We start from the raw sequence: 13,002 nt of genomic DNA on the forward strand, positions 1-13,002 counted from the left end.
GTGGTAGAACGAGCTTCCAAAAATGGCTGCTGCTAATATCTCCAACCCCAGCTAACACCTGCCTCTACAAGAGGCTCGCTAAGTTGAAAAAGTGGGTCTGATCTAGGCTTTTCTTTACTGTTGTTGTTTTGCGGTACGCGGGCCTCTCACTGTTGTGGCCTCTCCCGTTGCGGAGCACAGGCTCCGGACGCGCAGGCTCAGCGGCCATGGCTCACGGGACCGGGGCATGAACCTGCGTCCCCTGCATCAGCAGGCGGACCCTCAATCACTGCGCCACCAGAGAAGCCCTCTAGGCGTTTTTTTTTATTGTTGTTGTTGTTGTTGTTTTGCGGTACACGGGCCTCTCACCAATGTGGCCTCTCCCGTTGCGTAGCACAGGCTCCGGATGCGCAGGCTCAGCGGCCATGGCTCACGGGCCCAGCCGCTCCGCGGCATGTGAGATCTTCCCAGACCTGGGCACGAACGCGCATCCCCTGCATCGGCAGGCAGACTCTCAACCACTGCGCACCAGGGAAGCCCTGATCTAGGCTCCTTTGACACTACTGCCTCTTTGCTGGGATTTGGAGCACATGAGATTTTCACACACCCTTTAAGAGCGGAGTGTCTGTTCCCTCAGCCCTGCTGGTTTTCGAGGCTAGACGTCCTGGGGCCTCGTCTTCCTTGTCAGGACCCGGGGGCTGGGGAGCCTGATGTGGGGCTTGGACCCCTCGCTTCTTGGGGAGGACCTCTGTGGCTGTGATTAGCGTCCCATTTGTGGGTCACCTCCCCCAGGTGTGTGGGCCCTGACTGTACTGCTTCTTTGCCCCTCCGACTTATCTTGTTGTGCTTCCTTCTTTTCATATCCTTAGTTGTGCAAATTATTTTCTACTAGTCTTCAGGTTATTCTCATAGGTAGTTGCTCTGCAAGTAGTTGTAATGTTGACATGCCTGTGGGAGGGGAAGGGTTTGGGGCCTTCCTACTCAGCCACCTTGGCCATCTTCCCTATGAGTGTCTAGTTTTATTTTAGAATCAGGGAAGACCTTCTGAGGAACCAACTTAACATGAGACTTGATGGATTAGTAGAGGCGAGACAAAGAGGGAGGAAGAGAGGGCAGCGGTAAGAAGGCGTGGGCAGGGCTGTGAAGGGGTAAGGGGCTTGATGGAGGTCCAGCACAGCCAGGGCACAGTAAGGAGGGGAGAGCAATGAACATGAGACCAGGGACCTGCTGGACATGTTGGCTGGGGTAGGATTTTGGAATTATGTTTTATGTTAAATGGAACTGAAAACCAACGAAAGGTTTCAACCAGGGGAGTAAATTGTTTAGGTTGGCTTTTGTTTAAGAAACTCACCTTGGCTTCCTAAATTGGAGCAGGTTGAGAGTGGAAGCAAAAAGAATAGTTAGGAGGTTTCTGCAATGGTCAGACGAGAGCTGGTGGTGGCATGGACTGGGGAAGGGCAGTGGGGACAGAGAGAAATTAGAGGGAGTTCTTTTTTCACCTGCCCTCTGCTGTGGCCGATAGATGAAGCCCACCCAACTCCCACTTTCGGTCCCCACTTGTGTGCCTATTCCAACTGCTTTCGCCCAGTTCCACCTAATATGGGTACATCAATATCAGAGAAAAGAACTCAAGACCACCCTAGCAGTTACCTGGATGGGTTAGTAATCCTCAGAAAGGAAAGGTTTTCATAACCAAGATTCACTTGAAAACTCTATTATGTTAGGTTAAAAGACTGCTTCTGGTGAGCAAAGCAAAAGCATCTCATGCTGCTAATTATTTCACATTCATTTTGGCAGAAGATGTCTGAAATGCTAGCACCAAACACATTGGAACTGACCTAACCACAGGAAAAGCAACATTGCTTAGTTGAAAATCTGCAAGAAACTCAACATTTATTATTAATGTCACCATGGGCACTGAAGGCTTTGATGTGGATACTGGAGATACCTGCCTGCTTTCAACCAGGCACAACAATCTCACAGTCTGTTTTCCCCTGCCCAAGAGCATTTAATTCAAGCGGAAAGAAGCTTTTTCAGCAGTCTGCCCTCCAGACCAGTTTTGAGTACAGAAATCAAATCATTTCAAAGGGGATGTGGGATTTGCTCTCAGCACAATTCGGAAAACCACAAGGTTTAGTAGAAACAGGGCCTGAAAAGGAAATGAGGGCTTCTAAACAGGATGGCCAGGCACAACCTGTGCCATTTAACTATGAAACCCACGTTTACTGTCCAACTCTGAAGTTCCCAATTCTTTAACTTCCCTTACCTCCAGGTACCCCAAAAGGCAGAAAACATTTAGGACCTTGACTCCTGTCCCCAGTTCTTGGCCAGATACAGAATTATGTATAATTACATCACCTTACGTATGTCAGTGAGAGCCTCCCAAAGGCTCATTGGTAAAAAGCAGGGTAGGGGTGGGAAGGAAGGTAGGCAGAGCCGTGTAGTCCCAATTTTGTAGATGAGACTACAGAGCCCACAACTGGGACAACAGGGACACAGCCCCCTTCTCTTCCTGCCAGCATTTCATGCCAAAAACTTCATTTAGTAAGCTCCCATGTCATTTGCTAAGTCTTCCTTCTGCCACAGGGAATATTTATTCCTATAAAGTAGAAGTAAGAGGTGCTCCCTTTATTAATTCCCTGCATTGGCGGCATAACATTCATTCATTCATTATTGAATCAGCAAATATTTAAATGCCAGCCACTGGGCTCCTTAGACAAGTTACTTAACCTCTCTGAGCACCAGAGGTCGCATATTTATAACGGGGTTCATAACCTGATGGCGAGGTAATTTTGACAATTAAATGAGATACTTTTTTTTTTTTTTTTTTTTTGTACGCGGGCCTCTCACTGCTGTGGCCTCTCCCGTTGCGGAGCACAGGCTCCGGACGTGCAGGCTCAGCGGCCATGGCTCACAGGCCCAGCCGCTCCGTGGCATGTGGGATCTTCCCGGACCTGGGCACGAACCCGCGTCCCCTGCATCGTCAGGCAGACTCTCAACCACTGCGCCACCAGGGAAGCCCTAAATGAGATACTTTTAAAACACCAAGCAGTGTCTGGCAATGAGCAGCTGCTCCATTTCTGTTTTTTCCTTTCTTCTGCATGGCTCCTGCTCCAGCCGCTCTTCTGATGGGCTCTTTCTTGCTGCTGAACTTATGCTCACCTCAGAAAAACACTCAACTACACAGCCCTTGGAGTTGCCAGAGGAGGTTTTTTGTTTGTTTTTTGTTTTATTTTGGTCTGTGTTGGGTCTTCGTTTCTGCACGAAGGCTTCCTCTAGTTGCGGCGAGCGGGGGCCACTCTTCATCGCGGTGCGCAGGCCTCTCACTATTGCGGCCTCTCTTGTTGCAGAGCACAGGCTCCTTATGCGCAGGCTCAGTAGTTGTGGCTCACGGACCCAGTTGCTCCGCGGCATGTGGGATCTTCCCGGACCAGGGCTCAAACCCGTGTCCCCTGCATCGGCAGGCGGACTCTCAACCACTGCACCACCAGGGAAGTCCCCTTGAGGAGGTTTTATAGTGAATATTCTAGAGCCAACTCTGTGCTCATAGCAAAATAAATAGGAAGCCCTTGCAGTTCTGAGTAGTCAAGGTCATGGAACTGGATTGGTTTAGTAACACATCTCCATGATGGGATGCATTTATTTCCCTTCTCTCTGCTGATGCCATGATGATTTCTAACATACGGACATTGGGAGGTCAGGTGAATCTTGTTCTCACCCTGTGGGCCCCGCTATTAGGAATTTTCTGTGCTCTTAGAGGGAAGAGCTCCTTTGGCTGATCTCTGGATTTCCTATTAAGGCTGCAGCAGAGACTCTGAAAAGTCTCAGGAGCATCTTCTTATTTGAAAAGGTACCGCAACATATCAAGCAAGGCCGACCACACAGCAATTGAGCAAAATAAAATATTCATCAGAGGACATTACTGAGAAGGAAACAGCATAATTAATTTCATGAAAACTCCACTGTAACAGAGAAACAAAACTGATCATGCAATAGTCTTACAGCTCTGGAGCCTCAAAGCCAACATAAAATAACTGAGGAAAAAAATGAAAATAAAACAAATCTCTGGCATACATGGAGAGAATGCATGACTGGAAGGTGATTGAAAAATAATAAACAACAAGGTTCAAGTAATGCAAATGCTGGCTGGAGTTCTCTCATTTACTTATGAAGATAAAACTTACATTTTGCTAATGTTAATGCTAATAGTCATAACATGTTTGAATATATTTGAGGAGAACATTAGTGAAGTAGGAAGACAGGAAACATAAGAGCAAAAGGCTGGAAAAATAAGAATGGGGTAGTTTTGCTAGCTTCAGCTGCAAAATTTTACAGACTCCATAGCCTTCATTTTCCCAAACAGAGTACATAGTAAGTCCATTCTAAAAAAATTCTGTCTTGCTGCAGGGATCATTAAGAAAAACCACATCCTATAAGGGCCTGCATTCCAGGGGGTGATGCCTGGAAAGGAGTGGCTCAAACTAAAGGAGTAGCCACCATTTACAGAGCACCTATTCTCCACTAAGCTCTACTCCAGGTACTTGTTTATACCTCCTCCTTTGAGCCACCTGTGTGAATGAATTGGAGAAGCAGCAATGTAAGCAGGCAAGAGAAAATGCCAAAGTATCAGGAAACTCGGGCTCTAATCCTACCCCTGTGAAAAAGTGCTGCCTGGCTTTAGGCAAGCCATGCAATGCATCTGTGCCTCAGTTACCCCCATCTACTAAATGGGGGTAATCATCCTTTCTGTGCCCACCTCAGCTGATTTGTAAGAAGATCAGATAGGATAGTAAAGAGTGCAAAGCAAATGTAACACAAATGCCAAGAGTTTTCTTTACTGTTTTGTTTTATTTTGCTTTCGGAACCCTCTGAATTGAGTATACTGATCAAAGGAGTAAAAGAATAATCTAAACCTACCATGTGATGCCTCAGCCTACTGCTACAGGTTTTTGCAGGGGCTGGGAGATTACATTTCTCCTGCTTTGATGATGGATGTGACCTTGCAGAGCTCCTTATTATTCATGCCTTGCTCTAATTATGATATTCCTGAAATGAAGGGGAAGTTAAGCAAGTGGCTTTGTTATTCCACCCACCCCCACCCCCAAGGAATCCTGGAGTCTCTCCAGATGTTTAAAGCGATCGGACTTGTGGGATAAACCTCTCATTTATTTCTCAAACTCCAGCAATATCCAAGTACTCTCACATCTTTAGATTTCTGAAATTGATAGTAGCACACTACCTTATTTCTGCATTTTTCCTCTTCAGTAACACCCATGTCCACTTTCCCCTCTCATTTCAAGCATTCCGTAGAAGTAAATCCATGTGACTCCCCACACGTATTAGTCAATGAGAGGTGGAAGGGGAGGCCTTAAATAATCTGACATCACTGGGTAATTCAGAGTGGATGACATCAATGACATTGTTTCCACCTTTTCACAGAATCTGAGCATTTTGCATTCTGACATCCTGCATGTGTAGATAGAGAAAATTTGGTCCCAGGAGGCTCAAAACTTGGACCTGGAAAGTGTATCATTTGTCTCTGCTTTATTTTCTTTACACAGTCAGGAGTCCTCAGGACTTCTCTGGCGGTCCAGTGGTTAAGACTACGCACTTCCACTGCAGCGGGCGCAGGTTCGATCCCTGGTCGGAGAACTAAGATCCAGCATGCTGCTCAGTGTGGGAAAAAAAAAAAATCAGGAGTCCTCCACCTGGGTGACAAAGAACATGGCAAGGGAAGGGCTTGACTATGGCTGTTGGGAGAAGTGGTGGAAGACCCAGAAAAACCTACTGTTAGAAATCCAGAGACAGGGACACATGCCAGGATAAAGGATGCTTTTCATGCTCCCCAAACAGACTCTATGAGAAACAGAAATGAAATGTATATGACCTTAATAATAAATGTATATAATTAAGCTAATATAACCAAAGACGTAAGATCTAAGGCATGTGATCTAGAACACAGGGAATCAGAAAGAATGAGGGAAATAAGGGACAGTGTATCAACAGGTGCCAAGAAATTCTAATGTTAAAATGCATAACCATGATTTCCCTGATGGTCCAGTGGTTAAGACTTCGCCTTCCAATGCAGGGGCTGCAGGCTTGATGCCTGGTCGGGGAGCTAAGATCCCACATGCCTTGCGGCCAAAAAACCAAAACATAAAACAGATGCAATACGGTAACAAATTCAATAAAGACTTTACAAATGATCCACATCAAAAAAAAAAATCTTTAAAAAAATGCATAACCAAATAGAGATCTGAGCATTATTCCATATTTAATCTCTACTATATACCTTAATTTAATATTTAAAACTAAAGTCTGTGATAAGAGAAGCATTTAGCAAAATGTAAAAAAAATACCTATTTTCACTAACATCTAATTTATTTTGAATCTTTACTTTTAATGAATGATTTTTATCTCATCCAAGTAATTCACTTACATGGTCACAAAAATCAAATAATACAGAAAAGCTTAGGATAAAAAACAAATCTCCTGCCTGACCTCTCCCCATTCCTCCTATCCTTATACCTGAGACAAGCACTTTTATCTTTCTTAGCTGTTTGGTTTTTCTGTTGTTGTTAGCAATTTTCACATCACTAATAGATTTAGACCAATATTTCTTGATTTATTAATTAACTAATCACTTTCAAAACTGTATTTTGTGTTTTTGTTGTATCGGGTGAACACTGAGATATTTGGTTAAACCAAATTAAACATTCTTCCCATCTACAGGGCTTTTTTATAGCTTATGGGGCCTCTAAAATATTAAAAGTTATCTGATAAGCGCTATTATTTCTAGGTAGTGGGTAATGGGTTACTTTATTTATTTACTTATTTCTGTGGTTTAACATTTTTTCCAACTTTCTTACGTAGATTTTTTTTAACTCCTAAAAGTTAGAAAACCGCATGTTTAATAAAACTTAAACAGGGAGTTTAATAAAACTTAAACAGGGAGAGATTAAAATAGTGCCTCTGGTTAAAAATAGTGAAATAAAGATACGTCTACCATGAAGCAAAAACAACACAATGAGAGCGAGAGAGAAGGGGGAGTGGGGACTGAATTCCATCTTCACTGAAGTTATAAAATATTCACAACCCATAATATGTTTTTATCAAATTAATGAAATACACAGAGACATAACATGTACCTTCATGTTCTAACATGACAGAAAGTTTTCTGTATTATGCAGCAAGGTCTTAAAGACCCCAAAGTTTAGGACACAAGCTCAAGGGTTTGACAGGCTATTGATACAACACTGAATTCTTGCTCCTCCGCGGGTCGGGAGTAGGGGACAATGAGGAAAGCAGTCCACATGCTATCTTCTCAAAGTCACCTTCTGGTGTGACCGGCTAGGTTTTCTGCCTTGCAGCTGCCTCTAACAGTCAGCTGGAGAAAATTAAACACTTAAGACAATAAGGAGAGAGAGACTTGTGGCATACAGGACTAAGCTGCTTGGCACAGAGATTCCCTACTTCCTCAGAGGGGTGCCAGCCACACTCTATGAGAGTGAAGAGCAGATATACTCTTGTGGCAAAATAAGTAACAGAGTTGATGAGACGGCATTTGGAAAAACTACACGTGAATTTAACCTGCCCTCTCTGCTGATTCACTCCCCTAGCCCCTTGTCATATACAGTGTAGAAAACAGCTAGTCCCAAAAGCCTACACAAATGTAATTTACAATCAATTAGGATCCAGTATAGACAAAAACATAAAAAGAAGGAATACAGTACAACAAACAACAAGCAGATAAAGACTACTCTTCAGGATTATACCAGGAGGAAGGAAGGAGAACACTTAAAAAACTATGGTATCAAATAAATTTTAGAAAGCATAACTTCTTTGAAATCAGACTGTATATAAAAGATAAACAAATTTAAAAATAAATATATGTGAATTATAATAATATAAAAAGAAATTAAAATATAAAATTAATACTAAACTGACATCTCAGAAATGGAAAATATAACAAAACTATCAGGGAAATGAAAACAAGTTATAAACAGTAAAAAGTAGATCGGACTCTGCTAAAAACATCCAGGGATATCAGGGACAGGCTTTAGACATCTGAAGTGAGAAAAATAAAATTGGAAAAATAATTTATAATAATTAGGGGGAGAGTGATATATGCAGAACACAAGGAGATCCAATCTACATATAATAGGTCTTCTTGAAGTAAAATCAGAACAGAGGAAGAAAAAACATTCAAAGACACAGTAAAAGAGGTACAGTAAAAAGTACAGTAAAAGAGGTCCAAGAGGGAGGGGATATAGGTATACATATAGCTGATTTACTTCATTGTAAGCAGAAACTAACACAACATTGTAAAGCAATTATACTCCAATAAAAAATAAATACCTTATACCAAAAAGAAAAAAAATACAGTAAAAGAGACATTTTTTCCAAACTAGAAATGAATTTGAATTTATATTTTCTTTCAGAAATTTTTTCTTCTTCCATGTCTTGGAACAATTTTCCTCCACTGTGTGTGTGCACATGTGTGCGTAATATGTTCCAGGAAAATGACACAGAATAAATAAGAGTGAGATATATACTTTTAAAGACATTACCAAACTTCAAAGATTAAATAAGGATTTCTAAGGGACAGATGGGGTTGGGTGAATCTAGGCAAAAAATCAGTTCTGCTCAGAAGTTAAATTTTTCTGAGTTTTCCACAGTGATGTTCAGTGCTAAAAGAAATGGAATACAGGGCTTCCCTGGTGGCGCAGTGGTTGGGGGTCTGCCTGCCGATGCAGGGGACACGGGTTCATGCCCCGGTCCGGGAAGATCCCACATGCCATGGAGCGGCTGGGCCCATGAGCCATGGCCACTGAGCCTGCGCGTCCAGAGCCTGTGCTCCACAACGGGAGAGGCCACAGCAGTGAGAGGCCCGCATACCGCAAAAAAAAAAAAAAAAAAAAAAAAGAAATGGAATATATATTTATATATCTGTAACTAAAGACATATAAAGTGGTCTTGAATGATAATACACAAAGCTGATACCATTGTTGCCTTCGAATAATGTACCAAGATTGGGAAAATAGTCAAAAACTTTGATTTTCTGCGACGTCTTAATTTTTAAAGTACAATATAAACAATAACCACAACAATAATAATGATGCTGAAGCAACTGCTACAATTATCAGGGCAAGACAATATGACCCAAAAAGATACATCCAACTAAGTTGTTTCTCAAGTAGAAAAAAGCAGATATCATTTTCAAATATAGAAGAACTAAGCCACTTTATGAAATAATTTTGATATACAGAATGACTGGAGAAGCCATGACTTTTTTAAAAAACTGGTAATAAGCAACCAATCCATTATAAATTTGTTAGACAACTGTGAAAGTTATTATAGAACAGAACTACATGTAAACTTCGACAAGGTAATGGAGAGAAACCAGCTATTTTCACTGAATTGCACTCAAAGAGATATTTGTTAGGTGAGCTCTCTGTAAGGCCAACTGGCCCGAGGCAGGGGAACACAATCAGATTCACAGGTTGCATCCTCTGGACCACCCAGTTCCAGAAACTGCCCTGGAGACATTCCAGACCACCCAGTTCCAGGAACTGACCTGGGGACTTTGAACCCAGCCCAGCCTTCCCGCCTTTCGAGGGGCGGGACTAACGGTCCCCCAGGATACCCGAAAAGACCACCAAATAAGGAATACCCTGCGCCCTCCCAGATTCACCACACCCCTTTCCCTTCTTCCCCTATAAAATCTTGCCCAACCCTCGCCTGGGTGCGACTTCTCTGGCCCCTTTCTCTCGGACCAGTGAACCTCGCCCGGGAGCGCTCCCTAATAAAGCTCACTTGAAGCTTTCCTCTGTTTCGTGGTGCCATTTGTTAAGATCCGACCTTACACTCTTATTTATGTAACATTGATTAATGTGAACAATGTCTGGGAATTAAAATTATGCAAAAGAAAGAAATACAGAATTGGTTGCTTTCTCACATTAGGATCTTTCAGAAAGATTGAAGAAATGTTTAACATTAAATAAGACACAGAATAAAGTAACAGAAAGCCACTGTAGTTTCATGGATGATAGGACTGATTATATTATTAAGATTATTCATTCTTCCCTATCCCCCATCCATATATTCCACCCTATTTCATTAATGCAGAATTTGAGCATGTGACTTTCTTTGCTCGATGTAATGTTACCAAACTTGACATAATTAGGGTATTCTAATAAGATCGTGAGGTTGAGTGTCTTCCCTCTAGGCTCTGCCACTGCTATTAGAAGAATAACAGCTAATCATCCCTATTCTGTAGCCCCAGAAGTAAAAATAAAATGGGTGCTTAGAGACTGAAAAGATAAGTCACAGACTGGATGACAAAAAATTCAAAACATTTACCTGATAAAGGGCTTGTATTCAGAATACACAAAGAACTCTTAACACTCAATAGTAAGAAAATAAACCAATTTTTAAAAGGGCAAAAGATCTGAACAAATACCTCAGAAAGATACACAGATGGCAAATAAACAACAAAAATTTTTAATATCATTCGTCATTAGGAAACTGAAAATTAAAATAACAATTGATACCCCTATACACCTATTAAAATAGCTATGATTCAAAAAACAAACAATACCAAATGTTGGCAAGGATACAGAGCATTAGGAATATAATTAATTGCAGGTAGAAATACAAAATGCTAAAGCCACTCTGGATGGAAGTTTGGCAGTTTCTTATAAACCCAGCTTTACCATACAATCTAGCAACTGTGCTCCTAGTTGTTTATTCAGATGAGCTGAATACATGTCTACACAAAACCCTGAATACAAAATTTTATAGTGGTTTTATTCTTTCACCAAAAACTGGAAATAACCAAGATGTTCTTTAATAGGTGAATTATAAATAAACTGTAGTATATCATACAATGAAATACTATTCAGTGATATAAAGAAACAACATTTCAGGCTACAAAGACATAGAGGAAACTTAAATGCATATTGCTAAGTAAAGGAAGCCAGTCCAAAAAAGGTTATATACTATAGCATTCCAATCATATGACATTCTGGAAAGGGCAAAACTATAGAGAGAGTAAAAAGTTCAATTGATGCTACAGAGAGGAAAGGAGGGATGAATAGGTGAAGCACAGGGTATTTTACCTGTGGTAAAATTATTCTGTATAGTACTGTAATGGTGGTACATTACACTATGCATTTATCAAAACCCATAGAACTTTACAGCACAAAGAATGAACCTTAATATATGCAAATTTTAAAAAATCATATAGGAGTTTAGGAGGTGCCAAGAACAATGCAGACTATGGTAAGGGAATCTAATTGTATTAAAAATATATGAGGGCTTCCCTGGTGGCGCAGTGGTTGAGAGTCCGCCTGCCGGTGCAGGGGACACGGGTTCGTGCCCCAGTCCGGGAAGATCCCACATGCCGCGGAGCGGCTGGGCCCATGAGCCATGGCTGCTGAGCCTGCGCATCGGGAGCCTGTGCTCCGCAACGGGAGAGGCCACAACAGTGAGAGGCCCGCGTACCGCAAAAAAAAAAAAAAAAAAATGAAACAACTTCAGTGAAGAGGGTTAGGGGAAGTGTACTGACCTAAATGACTTTGGAAATGAGTAGAATCTGTAAGAATAATGACAACAGGAACTGTATATAGGCATTATACAGTTTTATAAGTTGATAAAACTCTTTCCCGTGAGATAAGGATTAATAATTCTAACACTGCTATACATGTCCACTGAAAATGAAAAACTAAGTAACTAGATGGTAGATGATGAGACCCTGGTTTCTTACTGTTTCTTACTGTTGGAATGGGAGGTTACAGACCAGCAAGGGTAACTAGCTAGAATGATCCATGTGGTAATGGATTAGAGTTGGAGACCTCAGTAAGAACTCATGTTTAACTTAATACAGGTATAGTTTATTACATAAAGAAATATTTACAGATATATGGATAAATATAGGTTAGTATGCACACATATATTTTTGCTCTGTCAGCTGGGAAGGCCTAGAAGAAATAATACCACAGCAGAAATGAGCACACTTACCACCCAAATCTTGGTTTCTAAAATCATTTTCCAATAAGGAACCAGGGCTTATTGGAGAGATGGCTGGTCCTAGGACTAGGGCAGGAAATATACAAGATGACTCCTGGAGCATCTTGCAGCCCAGAAAGTAAGAAAGTGCTCAAAGAAAACACCACACACACACACACACACACACACACACACACACACACACACACACACACACACACACACACACACACACACACACACTCTCTCTCTCTCTCTCTCTCTCTCTCTCTCCCTCTCTCTCTCTCTCTCTCTCTCTCTCTCTCTCTCTCTCTAATGGAGGTACATTAACAGGGCACAACAGCCAAAGCTGAAACAATTTAAGCAACAATGAAACTTCTTCCCCAAAAGCCATAACCTCAAGCTAACCATAAGAAACACACCAGAAAAATTTCAATACAAAGGCACCCTACATTATACCTGATCAGCACTCCTCAAAACTGTCAAGGTCATTGAAAACAAGGTCTAAGTAACTGTCACAGCCAAGAGGAGCCTAAAGAGACATGACAACTAAATATAATATAGTACCCCAGGCAGGATCCTGGAACAGAGAACGGACACTAGGTAAAAACTAAGGAAATGCTGAATAAATTATAGACTTCAGCTAATAACAGTGTGTCAGTATTGGTTCATTAATTATAACAAATATACTCGACGAATATGTTATTAAAAATAGGAGGAACTGTGAGGACAGTGCTATATGGGAACTCTCAGTACTATTTCTAAAAAATAAAAAATTGTTTATTGATAACAAAAATTAAAAACATGGGACAGACCTGAGCCATGAGGAACCAAGCCCAGCCAGATCCACAGCAGGAGGTAGAGCTTCCATCCAGCTCTCCTGATTCACAGAGCTAGAAGAGGAATTCTGGAAATTCCCCGAATTCCTAAAATAGAGGACATGCAACATGAACTTTGGTAAATATTGCCGACGCTGCACAAAATGTTCTACTCTTTAAACTTCTACTAAATGCA

At 41.5% G+C, this 13,002-nt stretch overlaps 1 protein-coding gene across 12 annotated transcripts in view; it reads right to left on the reverse strand.

The window, feature by feature from the left end:
- DPP10 (dipeptidyl peptidase like 10) overlaps positions 1 to 13,002 on the reverse strand; it is a 1,578,941-nt gene that overhangs the window by 1,438,638 nt on the left and 127,301 nt on the right. For 10 of the 12 annotated variants that reach the window (XM_079923993.1, XM_079923994.1, XM_079923996.1 and 7 more), the window contains one exon: positions 12,804 to 12,914. The exons of the other annotated variants lie outside the window; for them this stretch is intronic. The gene's annotated coding sequence lies outside the window, so the exon portion shown is untranslated. The remainder of the gene's footprint in view (positions 1 to 12,803; positions 12,915 to 13,002) is intronic. 12 annotated transcript variants of the gene reach the window in all.

The sequence above is a fragment of the Stenella coeruleoalba genome, assembly GCF_951394435.1.
Source record: "Stenella coeruleoalba genome assembly, chromosome: 6".
Lineage (NCBI taxonomy): Eukaryota > Metazoa > Chordata > Mammalia > Artiodactyla > Delphinidae > Stenella > Stenella coeruleoalba.